This window comes from Typopeltis vanoorti, chromosome 12 (genome assembly GCF_054136105.1).
Source record: "Typopeltis vanoorti isolate ZY-2024b chromosome 12, IOZ_Tvanoo_1.0, whole genome shotgun sequence".
Lineage (NCBI taxonomy): Eukaryota > Metazoa > Arthropoda > Arachnida > Uropygi > Thelyphonidae > Typopeltis > Typopeltis vanoorti.
Window position 1 is genome coordinate 95,707,746 of NC_143560.1, and position 14,385 is coordinate 95,722,130.

Here is a 14,385-nt window from a genome sequence, read left to right on the forward strand (position 1 = left end):
GTTCTAGATGTGGTGTTTATCAGAACTTTCCAGTCCATCCCCTTCCCCATACTGCACTTTTCTACCCTTACCAAGTAACTTTCTTGCTTGCTCTTTGCACTCGTCATTCAAATGACTATTACTACTCATCTTGCATTGTCTCCTTAATGCCTTTGTTTTTTAATTTGAATGCCACACCATTCATCCATATCTATCTCATTTGACCTCCTGGCCTTGGGACTGCATTCAGATATTTCTCTGCTAGACAGTTCCTGATCAGATCTGAATTAGCACTGATCTCCTTTCTTTCCAGTTCATCATTCCATGATATAACTACAAGCGATCTCCTGAGCTCCTCATAATCACAGCCTTATAGTCAGTGATGAGCTATAAGGGGCTCGCGCAAGCCTATTGTTAAATTTTTCTGAAATTTGCGAGCTCCTTGTTCTTATTGTTTACTTTTTTTTTTTTTTTTTCAAAAAAAAATTTTTTTTTTTGAAACATATTAAGCGCAAACTCCTACAGTAACCTAACAAAAGTTAGTCTATTCGGCAGCGTATAGATTATTTGGAATTATTGTTTCAACTCCTCTATAACAAATGCGCCCAAGTTTGAAAATAAAATAAGCGCATGCGCTATCTTTACCCTTCTCCCTTCTGGTAGCCAATTGTATGATAAAACCAATAGCCAATCAAATGTTTTTATAAAAGATTATAAAAGATTTCATTCTTATTATATTTTGATAGTTAAAAAATGTTTTTCTTATGTAAGATAAATTAACACAGTTGATTGTGTGCAAATATTTCATGTTTAGATCATGAAATATTTGTTTAAAAATTATAGCCTTTAGAGTTGATTGTCCTCTCATACTTTTTGATTGGAATTTGTACACAAGCTGTATTAATAAAAGTTTTTGTGTGAAATGCGGCTTTTTTTTTTTTTTTTGCTGGACGAGCCCTTTCTTAAACTTTCCATACCTCACCTATATTTACCTATATCCTTTTCTAGATTTCTTATATGGCTGACCACCACCACCCAAGTAATCATTTCATGGTCACTTTTACCTCTGGAGGAAGATTTGATACCACCTTGATGATAACATTCTCTGATGAGATGATCAAATACAAGACCTGTGATTCTCGTACAACCTCTGTTATGTACTTCTTAAGGTAGTTGTCCCTTAGAACTCAAATTCATTCTCTTTGTTCCAAATTGCTGCCTTTTCATTCCAATCTATATTACCATAATTAAATTTAGGAATACACCACAGGTTGATTTGCCAAATAAATGAATACCGAATATATGCTTTCCAATTCAGCTGAAGCATATTGAATTAAATTTTACAAAAAAAAAAGATTTGAATAAAACTTGGTGGTGGTGGTGGGTGGTAGATGGCATTATGTATTGATGCTATTAGTGTAGTTGGAGAATTTAGTAGAGGAGACAGTGAGTTATGTAGTGGAGTAGTGTGCCCAGTGGTATATAGTGGGGTATTCTAGTCAATGTGCTATGGTAAGGCAATGCTATTAAAAATCATTAAATTTGTATTAAAAACTTACTTTATTAAGAAAAAAACTGTTCTTTTTATACATCACTTCCATGTTTCATTGCTGAAATGTAAATCCTACATAAATTTGGAAGCAGCAGACTTTTTTTTTACTGTCCATAATAAAGCTTAACAGTATAACTTGACATCAAGAGGGGGGGGGGAAATACATTGATTATATTTTCTGATATTTCACTAGTTTTTCCATCCAGCGAATTATATATAAATAAACAATACTTAAGCCTTTCTGTACATTTTTTTTTTTACTGTCTTTAACAGTTTTTAACTTAACTTTGGTTTAAAAAAAGTGTTCACAAAATATCTTTAACACTTTCGAGTTGTTGAGAAGGATAAACATTGTCAGTTTTTAAAAAATAGACAATTATCTAACAGGAAGTTACAAAGAATAACTAACTGCACTTCCCTTCTCAGCTGGTGTTCCAGCTGCAGGTAATCTATTGAGTAGAACTAAGTGAATTGTGCTATTGATAGCCTAAACACCTTTAATTCCCATACAAATTTCACTCAGCGTGAATGTGCCAGTGAGTGTGCTGCTTTGTGTCTGCTCACCTTCAGCAATTGAAAATACACACTGTCATATGGTATGAATGTGTTGATATTTTGCAATAGTTCATGACTATTTATTTCAAGTAAATAACTGCTGAAATGTTATTTCTTCATAAATTTTCTGGGTGTACTGTGCATGCCTAGTGCACCCATAATATATGCTTCTGAGCATGTCCTCCCACAATGAGTCCAAAGACTCCTTGGTGGTGTCACATAATAATAGTAAAAACAGTGAAAAATACACTTATTAAAAAATTGATTTTATAAAGATTGAACAAAAATTAAAAATGTGTATGATAATACTTACCTAATAGTGTAACTGCATGAATATGCAAAAATCTAATTTTAGCTTTCTAAAATTTGATAAAATAGATTTAATTTTACTCTGAATATTTATTAAATTAAAAAAAATTAAGGAATAACATTTTTTGGCTTTTTTTTTGTGGAAGAAGTCTGGTTTTGGTTTCATTATAAATGTTGTATATGCTGTTAACAAGTGCTGAAAGAAAATTTCTTGCTAATTTACTCAAAATGTGTAACAAGATTTTCCATTCTTGCCACCAAACTAATGGATTGTTAGTTCTTTTTACATTGCTTTATTAAAATATATAATCATCTCATCAGTATTATTTTTAAAATAAAATAGCAATTTTTTGACTTTTTTTTATGGAAGAAGTACGTTTCTGGTTTCTTTATAAATATTTCCTTTTGAATAAAGTATTTTTGTTGTTGTAGAACAACAAAAATACTTATGTATTTATGTCTTAATAAATACAACATAAATACAACAGTATTTATGTCTAGCCATAAATACTGTTGCATACTGCATACACCTATAATTGATCAGTAAATAATTTACAGCTTTCAGCACATACAAACCACATGTACAATTTGCATACAGTAGTAATCAATGTTCAAAATGTTCCCATTTTGTCTTCACACATGCCTGAAGTCTGTGAGGTCATGTATCGATGGTGGTATGCACGACATCCAATGGAAATGCTGTCACTGCTCACTCCAAATCCACCTTCTGACTGGTGATGCTGGGGTGTAGTTTCTTGCAGGCTACTCTTTCTCAATGGATTCACATCAGGACTTCCAGATGGCCAGTCAGATGGTGATCAGGCACATTCACCTCCAACTACTGTTGTGTGGTCCTTGCCTTGTTGTGCAGGGGCTGAGTCCTGTTGGAAGATCCACTTCCTACCATAAAACAAGGTGTTGTTCAGGGGCCATACTACATGTTCCAGCAAGGTGTTTGATACACTTTGGCAGAATTTTTGGTCCCTTTTTTGCAGAAATGCAACTTGGATACCCTGATATATCATCCTCCCCCCCACACACACATACACCAAACCATCACTGATGTAGGGTGGTAACCTCTCTGAATATTGGGTGTTATGGCACATGCTGTGCAATCCTCCGGTACATGTCTGATCGTTTTGGTGGTTAAATGACTCCTCAATGGTGAAAATCTTCTCATCTGTAAACAGAATATTTCTGTGTCTGTTGTTCGTGTTAGGGAAGTGTCCAGTAGAACTACGATAGGCTTTCTCTCACCTTGAGGTCATCAATTAGTACATGTGACATCGTTCTCTGCTAAACATTCATCTCTTGCAACATCACTTTCTGTATTCTCACAGGATTATGGCAGAGGTATAGTCCTCGCATGCTAATATATCCTCACACAGCATGGTTGACCTGTTCTTTGGTGGTCAGATATGTCTTCTGTGTTGATATTATTATACAGGCACCTCCCAGGTTAGTCACCTGTTTTCTCCTCAATTCTGCCCCTCCATATACCACTTTTTGATATCTATCCAGCAGCCACCTTCTTATCCATTTAACCAGTGTCATGTCCATCCCTAATTGTTGTCATTTGCATAACAGAGTTCCATGCGGTATTCTGGCAAAATCTATCAAAATCATTGTGTAGCCATTTCCATTATTCAATGCAGCTGTTACTCTATTATAAAAAGTCAGTAAATTACTAAGGCATGACTGACCCTTCACAAAGCCATGTTGACTCTCATACACTATCATATTTTTATCTACCCATTCTTGAATTCTCTTTTTGACCAATTTTTCTAGTACTTTTACCACCATGCCTGAGATACTTAATGGTCTGTAATTTGCTAACGCAGTCTTAGAATCTCCCTTATGCAAGGAAATTATTTTACTCTCTTTCCACTCCCTTGGGAATCTACTAGAGCTGAGATTTAAAGAACCTAGTCAGAGGCATTTTCAGTTCCCTTGCACATTCTTGCATAGCCTTAACTGATATCCCATCTAATCCCACAGCTGTATTTACATCGAGATTCTGCAATATCCTAGGAATCTTCAATTCATTCACTTCAGCCACATATGTTAAAAGCAGTAACATCACTAGGATGATATTCCCTTGCAAAGTGGTCACTTAGTAACTCAACTATTTTATCTGCTTCTGTCTCCTCATGACTGTTATCACTCATTAAGATTTAACAACTCCTTTACATTTTCCCTCAGAATACTTCTTGTTTCTCATATCATTTGTCAACCAAGACAATCATTTCCTTCGACTTACCTTTTTGCATCTGGATGCCGTGGCTAATTTCGTGAATCTGATTCTTGCTTTCATACTGCAAACGGATTAATCAGATAGTTAAATTAGCCAATCTGTTTAGAAACTGAATATGTTTCTGTGAACAGTTAAAATTTTAACTTCATTTTTAATGATTTTGTATTTGGCTGAAAGAGTCATTCACGACGATGACAAATGGTGCCACCATGCATGAAATTTTTTATTATTGGTATTGGAGCTGCAGGGGATTTACTGAAGAGAAAATTACAATTTTGTATTTGTTGTGTGATTTGTAGACATCTGTTTTATTCTGTTATAATGTTGGAAGATAACATTAAATAACATTATTATTTAGAATGCTTATTGTGCAAACTTTGTTTTCACATGAAGTATTCTGGGTTTACATCATTTGCGTCAATGTCTCACAGTGCGCAAACATTATGGGATGGGCCACTACCCAAACTGGTTTCAACCCTTATTGGGCTTGTCTCTCCAAAAACTCTGAGTGATCTACAGGATCATTCTAAATCTCACTGAGTGACCCTAAAGGATCACTCTTTACCTGAATTACTCCAGGACATGAAACTCACAGGTAGCTCCATTCAATTATACCCTTTCTTTCTTGACTTGACTTCAGAAAGAACTCCCTAGTGTCAACCCTGTAACCACCTCTCAACAGCTTAAAAGTCTCAATCATATCACCTCTCCTTTTTCTGTCCACCAAACTCTGCAGTCCACATTTCCTCAGCCGATCCTCATAACTAACATTGTGCAGTCCTGAAACCATCTTTGTTATATGCCTTTTTTACCCTTTCCACAGTTAATTATCCTCTTCAAATCCTGGGGACCAAATCTGTGAACAGTAGTCTAAGTGTGGTCTGATCAGAGTCTTATACAACGGAATGATAACTCTTTTATCTCTGCTGGTCAGTGTCCTTCTCATTATTGCAGCAATCCTCTGTGTTACCTTCACCACCTTTGTAATATGTCCCCTAAATTTCAGGTTTCTATCAATCATCAACCCCAGATCTGTCTATGATACATGTTCCCTTAAAAATGTCTAGAAATCAGGTTTAATATCTAATTTATAATGTCATTCACATAGATCAGGGATGCATAATTTAAATGCTGTCATGAATCAAATGTAATAATTGTTACATTTATGCGGGCTGCATTTTTTAAAACTTTAATTTTTTTGGTAAAAATAGAATAATAAACAATAACTATATGAATCTACTGATTTTTTAAAATAGTTGAGGAATTATTGTCCCATTGCACAGCTTTTGCTGAGGATATTAAACAGCTAGTTTTTGTTGTTTAATATTATACAAATATATTTTCTTCTATTTATTCAGTTTATGCTTAGGGCTGCATTAAATTATTGAATGGGCTGCATCTGGCCCACAGGCCATTTGTTGTCCATCCCTGACATAGATGATGATGATGAATAAATAGTACACACTTTTGTTTGTCACCTAATTTTATCAAACCACCTCCTGCATTTCCTTCAATACTAACTTATAACTTAAGGATACACTACATATCTCTGATCTGTCTATGATACATGTTACCTTAAAATGTCTAGATATTTTAAGGTTTAATATCACTTTGATTTATAATATGTCATCCACACAGATGATGATTAAAAAAAAAAAAGTGCATACTTTTGTCTTACACCTGATTGTATCAAACTTTCTTCAATACTAACTGCTGACATAACTTAAAGACACACTATATATTACTATGATATGTCTAGTTTACCCTGTAGCATTTTGAACAGATTTTTCTCTTGACATTATGTTGTATGCCTTTTCCCATGATTTCTTAATTGTTTGATTTAAAATTGTAATGTGATCTTGACAACCCCTATTTGGCTGGAACCAGCTTGTTCTTCCCTGGTTTTCTTTTCCACAATTTTTCTTAGTCTTTTCTCAGGTATGTTTGTATGAATCTTAAATGAAATACTCATTAGGAAAATTTCTCTATTATTCTTTCCTTTTTATAAATGGGTGCTACAAGACCCCTACCCAGTCATCCAATATTCAACCCCTCTAAACTAAGACTTGAATTATTCAGGCATAGCCACTTTAAAACTTTTATACCTTCATATTTCAGCATTTCTGGTTGTCATCTATTCCAGCTGCCTTTTCACATTTATGTTTCTTATTGCATTCCACTGATTGAATATTTTCTGCTATTGTTCTGTCACTCTCATATAACAAAGTAATTATTCAAACAACCAGAATATCTTTATCTTCAGTGTACATTTTACTTTTATCATCCTGATTAATTTTCTGTATTCTTTTCTCATTTGTAAGCTTTTTTCAACAGCCTCCAGAACATTTTGCCATCTTCATAATATTTATGTTCTATATTCTTACTAAAGTAACTGGGACTTTTGTTTAGCTACTTTTATACATAGCTTTCTTACTTATTTTTCTGTACTCTCTCGAGGTATCTGGTGATTCACTTTTGAGGTGCTTTCGCTATACTTTGTTCTTTTCCTATATTCAATCTATATTTGTACACAACCTTGCTGCCTACCTGAATCAAGCAATATTTTCCTCAGTTTGCCACTGAGACTTTCAAAGGTTAGTTCTTGTTTTAAAACTTTTTAATTTTTTTATTTAATAATATTTGTATAGTTTTACAAATATAATCGGTTTTACTTCTAAAAGCTTCTTACTTTTATTTCATTTCGCAACTTTTTTAAATCCTCCAAACCAACTTGATGATATTATTATCAGTGCTTTTCATATGTTGGAACGTAGTATTAAGTAATGACCAGTCCATGTCCTTAACAGAAATCCAGCAGGTGCATACCATTATTAATAGCTTTGCTCTTTTCTCAAAATTCTTCCAAAACATTTCAGTATGGTATTCATTTCCTACTCTGCTGTTTAGATCTCGAGTGAAAAGCAGCTTTTTCTTTGTCAGCCACCTTCTCTAATGACTGAAAAATGCTTTCACTTCTTCTTCATATAACTTTTTGTGAGACCAAAGTCAGAAATGTCTTATGTCCAATTTTCCATGTCGAAATTTGTTCACAGAAACCCATCTTACAATTCTTATTTGGCAGAATTTTGCTTGTTTTAGTTTTCTTATTCTTCGATTCTGCTAATGTTGAGCTTGTTCCAGTAGTTCAGTTTATACTGTTTATCCTGGTCCCTTGACAGAAATAGCAGGGGCCTTTTTAACTGGGCAACACCCAACAAGCATGATATTATTTCATACAAAATACAATTATTTTGTTTTGTTTAAGCCAATGCAGACTACAGTTTGGTTCAGTTAAGTCCCAAATTGCCAACCCACCTTCATTTGTTGAATATCCAGGTGGAGTCCTGACTATGCGTATGCCCCACTTTGAGAACCACTGCTCTAGAGGCATTTCAGACCTCCCCCCCCCTCCATTTGAGAGTGCATTCGAGAGTAAAGCAGTTCTGCAGGATAGCTGGTAGATGGTACATAGGACTGAACCTGATAGTAGCAAATATAGAAGCTTCTTGATCAGTTAGTTCTAAATCCTCCTGCCACTTACTCTACCATTTTAGGACTGGAGAGGCCAAGTATGATGTTATGCAGAGAGAACTGTCAAGGCCATGTGTGGACAGGACACTGTGGGCAGTATGTTTGCAAGTCTGTCATCCCTTTCATCATATTTCATCTGTTTCTTATTTTATCTCTACTTCCTCATATGTAGCAAATTACAATTCCATGAAACACTTCTTTTGGTGTGTATTGTTAACAGGACTCCACCTGGATATTCAACAAAGATGATGAAATTCTAAAAGCTTCCTATCAAGCTTAAGGGGACAAAGGCAGCTAACTGAAAGATCTGCACTTAGCCTTCAAGGATTGGAGTTAAGTCAAAAGCTAAGTGCAGATCTTTCAGTTACCTGCCTTTGTCCCTTTAAGCTTGATAGGAAGCTTTTAGAATTTCATCATCTTTGCTAATTGCCTTTTCATTTCTGTTTTGTGCACTTGTTTATGTTAAGGTATACAGATGAAAAATGCATTTAAATCAGAATCTTTTCCTTTGTTATAGGCAGAAGTTCTTATTTTCATTCAAGTGTTGAATATTCTTTTTCAGCTGTAGATTAATTTTTACTTCCTATGATTTCTTGTAATTTTAACTTTCATTTTTAATGAAAATGTAGTCAGTTAATATGATTTAACAGGTAAGGTGACTTGCACTACTAAGAGTTGGCACTCTTGGCCATGACAATGTTGTGATAAGGGCATTAATAGGTGGGGATGGGGGAGATTTGTACTTTTATTATTAACATCTGACTTCCATGGATTCAGAGACTCATTGGGGGGGAGGGGTACACACTATCACATACAAAGCTAATCCAACCAAGTCTTAAACCAATTCAATGTGTCCACATTCACAACACATTCAGGCAATGTATTTCACTCGCCAACCACTCTCCATGTGAAGAACCTGCTCCTCACACCCTCCTTGTAGAGTTTCCAGCAATGCCCTCTTGTTCTATTCCCCCCACCCCTCCTCTTCCATTTTAACCTGATAACAACCACCTGACTAACTTATATGTCTCAATCATACCCCACTCCCCTCCTTACCACCTTTTTGAATCTTCTGTGGACGACTCTTTCTAACATATCCTCATCACCATGAAATCCTGGCAACCAAATCAATAATCCATATGAAGCCTGATCTAGGTCTTATACAGTGGCATCATAACCTCTTTATTTCTGCATGTCAGGGTCCTCTGCATCATTGCCATTGTCTGATGTGATGACTTCAAAACTTGTGCAATGTGGCCCCTGAATTTCAGGTCCTTGTCCACCACCACTCCCACAGATCTCTCATCTCCTCTACATCCTTTAAAGTTTCCCCACCAAGTGAATACTTGGGATACAAATCCCATTCTTGCTTACTAAATTTCAAAACCTTACACTTTGCAACATTGAACTAACAGTTCTACTTACCAGCCCATTCATACAATCTGTTCAAGTCCTCCTGCAACATCTGCTTGACTCTGCATTGCTTTCCCCAATTTTTTAGCATCTGCAAACATTTGGATATCACCAGTTAAACCGATCCCAATATCATTAATATAGAAATTGAATAACAATGGCCTCAGTACTACAGACCCCTGCGACACAACACTAGTGATTTTCCTCTTTCAGGATACTGCACTCCCATATATAACTTTTTGATACCTATTTGACAGCCAGTCACTGATCACTCACTAGTCTGTTATCGAATCACATCGGTTTAATTTTATTTGATAGCTTATCATGTGGCAGTCTATCAAAAGCTTTTGCAAAATCTAGGTATATCACTGTATAAGCATCTCCCTTGTACAAGACATTTTCACCTTGTTATAGTACATAAGTAAGTTAATAAGTAGTTAGTTTCTTTCATTTCCTCATTCCAGCTTTCCTTTGCTTCCGCAGTGTCACTCACTTTTGTTTCTTCAGCAACACTTTATTTTGCCTCCATAGTCCCACTTGCTTCCATCCCATGATTCATATGGTCATTTGCTCCTGCAATTATGTACTCTTTCATTCCACCACCAGTTTCTCATTTCCGATCATTCATAGTCCAACATAATATCACACTTTTGACTTATCCATACCCTTTCTCATCTCCTGTTCAGTCTCTCCACATTCCATCACATATATATGTAGCATTCATTACAATGTACTATTTTTGAAAAGTCCACATTGTTAATTATGTTTGATTTTCATGCTGTGCGATGAGGTGATTTTGTTCATACTGCCATTTTGTCATTGTTCACTGCATGCTTCAAAAATAAAAGTATTTCAAACACACAAATCTCCACAATCACTCAGTTATGCTAAGCTATGAAGAATAAAACTACACCAACATGCAAATCCAAATCGCTACATATAAAACTTATCACTTCAGCAGCAACTTTTGACGTCCTTTCACTAAGTGACCCTCTAGTTCTCTCCCTTAGACTTTTGTATAAGGCTTTGATTAAAAAAAAAAAAAAAAACACTGAATTGCGGCATACATATCTAGTCAGTCATTTTTCACTGTGATATGGAAATCTTAGGAAGGTATAGCGGTTATATATCACCCATGAAAAGTTGTCCAACATAGAGTACATTAGTGCTATGTGTGGGCAAGTTGTTGATGAAAGCTGGAGGTTAGTATTACGGGAATAATAGTTTGATAAGACTGTTCCTGATCACTAATAGATAAAATGAAATAGACATTGAATGGATGTTGACTATCAGATTTTTCAAGGAAAGTATGAGAATAACGGTAATCATTTCAGCAGAATAACATTCATTAAAATACTTATAGAAAAGGCATAAGGAAGCAAGAACATTTATGAGAAAGTGATGATCAGAGGGAATCTGTGAAAGAGTTAGGTTTGTTTGTTTTGCAGTATGGAGAAAAGTATCTGATGCTATAAGGTTATTTTATGTCTCTTAATTGCATACCTTATTTTGGTTAGTTTGCATGTTTAAAAGGATGAGAAACTGTAGTTTTCCAAGATAAAAATCCTGCTACATCTGTATGTGGTCTGTGAGGAATCATCTCTTAGGGTTTAGGCTACTAAAGGGCTGTAGCATATAGCCTTTCACAGTCAGGTAATCTTTTCACAAATATGCCTCTGGTATATTCGGCAAGTACCTTAGTTGGAAATGGAATGGAAACTAGACCTCTAGGTGGTGATGTCATTCATTGTCTAGTGAAATACCATACCACCTTGCTTATTGAAGGCCTGAAGTTGCTTTCAGCCATGTTTGGTCCCCAGAGCAAGGACTCCCATTTCCATTCCCTCCTCTCTTCTCACATGCAGTATGGGTGATATGCTTAAGGACCTGCCAGTCACACTCTAGAGCAGTATTTCCCAACGTTGTTTTGGATGGTGCCCCGCCTCAAAGATTTTGATGTCTCTCCTTGCCGACAGTGGTGAGTGTTTTGAGTATGTCAGTGATGAATGCAACATCATTTTCTAATTGCCCCACTTTGAGAAACACTGCTCTAGAGGCATTCAAGACCTCTCCCCCCCCCTCCATTTGAGAGTGCATTCGAGAGTAAAGCAGTTCTGCAGGACAGCTGGTAGATGGTACATAGGACTGAACCTGATAGTAGCAAATATAGAAGCTTCTTGATCAGTTAGTTCTAAATCCTCCTGCCACTTACTCTACCATTTTAGGACTGGAGAGGCCAAGTACAATGGTATGCAGGGAGAACTGTCAAGGCCATGTGTGGACATGACACTGGGTTCTATCCCTGTGGGCAGTATGTTTGCAAGTCTGTCATCCCTTTCATCATATTTCATCTGTTTCTTATTTTATCTCTACTTCCTCATATGTAGCAAATTACAATTCCATGAAACTTCTTTTTTTTTTTTTTTTGTGGATCATAAAAATATTTCCCACAAAAAACAATTGCAAAAACTCATAAAAAAAAATTAAAAGCAACAAAGCTCACTGAAAAATACATAGTAATTTTTGCAAAATAAAATAAAAAATAAAAAAAATTTCACATCCACTTGACCAACATTTGTGTCCTTAACAGCATTATAAATAATGTGCACAACTACCTACAGTCATCCAACCCAGAATAATTCCTAACAGAATCTCAGCTGGCAACATCAACAACTGCTGTCCACCTCAGCTGCCTGAACTGCACATTATACAGTTCTTTCTGCCACAAGAGTATTCATCATCTCTTAAATCCCATGGCAGAGATTCTAAAAACTTGGATCCCCCTCCTGTTTGATCTTTCTTTGCTCAAATCAAAATTTCTTTAACTAAAAAAAGCAATAAACATAGTAATAAACTTTGATGAAATTGCACAAATATTTCTGTGGAACAACAAGCAATTCAAAGAAACAGGAATGCTGTTAATTTCAGTATGAAATAATTGTACGGTTTCATCACAGTTTATTATTGTATTTATTGTGCGATTTTTCTAGTTGATCATTATGTCACAGGTACCTTTAAAGATTAAAATTTCTTCACCAACTATAGAACTATAGTAACTTCATCCAATGACACTGCTGACCTATTGGCATCACTGTTCACTTCCAACTCCTGCATTGATGACAAGGCAAAATCCCCCTTCCTTCCCCCATACTTCACCAAGAACTCCTTATTCAGTACCACCCCTAGTCTTTTTTGCCAAAAAGAAATTTGAAAAATAATAACTTGTACACAAACAGGGTATATGGTCCTGTTGGTATCCATCCTACCTACTGTATTGAAGCTTGTGCTCTGGAAATAACACCCATCCTATATTGCCTTTTTAATCTATCTTATTCAACTGGCATGTACCCAACAGCATTAAAGCAGGCCTGTTTTCAGCTCATTCAAAAGAAAGATGATGAAAGTCAGCCTGCCTTCACTTCTGTTCTCTTAAAAACTATGGAGGAAGTTATCAACAGCCAACTATTTCATCAACTGGATGCCCACCAGCTATTAGTGATTAATAATATGGATTCTGCCACTCTTGGTCCACTCAAGCCATGGAAAAATTTGGGGGAAACTCACATGGCCACTCTTGACATATTAAGGTATTTGTTCAGGTTCAGCATGGAGGTCTGCTCAGCAAACTACCATTTTATGACCTGAGTTCCTCTCTTTGTAACTATATCACTAGCTTTCTCTTTAGTCACTCACTACGAGTCACATGGTGAGGATTTCCCCACCAGTGCAAAACAGCACACTCCATTCCGCCTTTTCATTTCAAGCCTTGTAGTACCCAGTTATTAGAAACCCCAAGATCTACCAAGATCCTTTATGCTACACATATGCTAGGAGCATTCAGAATGAGGGGGAGGAATATTTTGCATTGCATTGGTTAGTTCATTTTGGCCAAAGGTTATTGGCATTGGTGAGACATGGCTGACAAAAGATGTTATAGTTGGATAGAATGTGAAGAGTATAGTGTGTTCAGGGCAGATACAGAGAGAAAAGAATGGGGAGAAGTGCTATTGATGATAGCTGATGAACTGCAACCAAAGAGAGTAAAAGTTCGACTGCAGGCCAGTGAAAATGACTCATTTGAGGCTATCTGGTGTGAGATAGAGACCAGCAGAACAAAATATACAGTTAGATGCTACTATAGACCAGGGGATGGAAAAGATGATGCAAATAGGCTCAATGGGTGGAGGGCAGGTGATTATTATAGGGGATTACAACTATGGAAACATAGATTGGAAGGAGGAAAGGACACATAGGAGGAAGGAAATAGAATTTATGCAGTTACTAAGGAACAGTTACCTGAGACAGCATGTGATGGAATATACTAAGGGTTTGAGAGTGCTCAATCTAGTAATTGTATCTGAGAGCCTATAACCAGTATGACCACACTGCTGCCAATTGGTGAGAGTCATATGATTTTGACCTGGGAGGTGGCTAAATGTGTGGAATTTTCAATTAAGAGGGGGTATGTGTATGTGGAATTACAGAGTTGGTAAGTATGACAAGCTTAGAGATTGCTTGGATCAGTGTCATGGCATGTGAAACTGCAGGGGCTGAATATTGATAGTGCATGGGATGTAGTAGAGGAGTGTTTGAGGGAATAGACTGCATACCTAGCCAGGAGGTAAATCAAATGGGAGTTAAATGGATGAATATCACCATTAAGCTAGAGCTGCAAAAAAAAAAAAAAAAATGGAGGGAATACAAGGAGACAGGTGACCAGCATGCAAATGAGAGCACAGGCCAGAGGGATAGCCAGTGTGGTAAGAAAGGCAAAAGCAGAGCATGAAAGGAA

At 36.2% G+C, this 14,385-nt stretch overlaps 1 protein-coding gene across 1 annotated transcript in view; it reads left to right on the plus strand.

The window, feature by feature from the left end:
- Positions 1–1,136: 1,136 nt before the first annotated feature.
- LOC150101026 (cytosolic carboxypeptidase-like protein 5) overlaps positions 1,137–14,385 on the plus strand; it is a 207,338-nt gene continuing 194,089 nt past the window's right edge. Inside the window, exon 1 of the mRNA XM_090401454.1 lies at positions 1,137–1,148. The gene's annotated coding sequence lies outside the window, so the exon portion shown is untranslated. The remainder of the gene's footprint in view (positions 1,149–14,385) is intronic.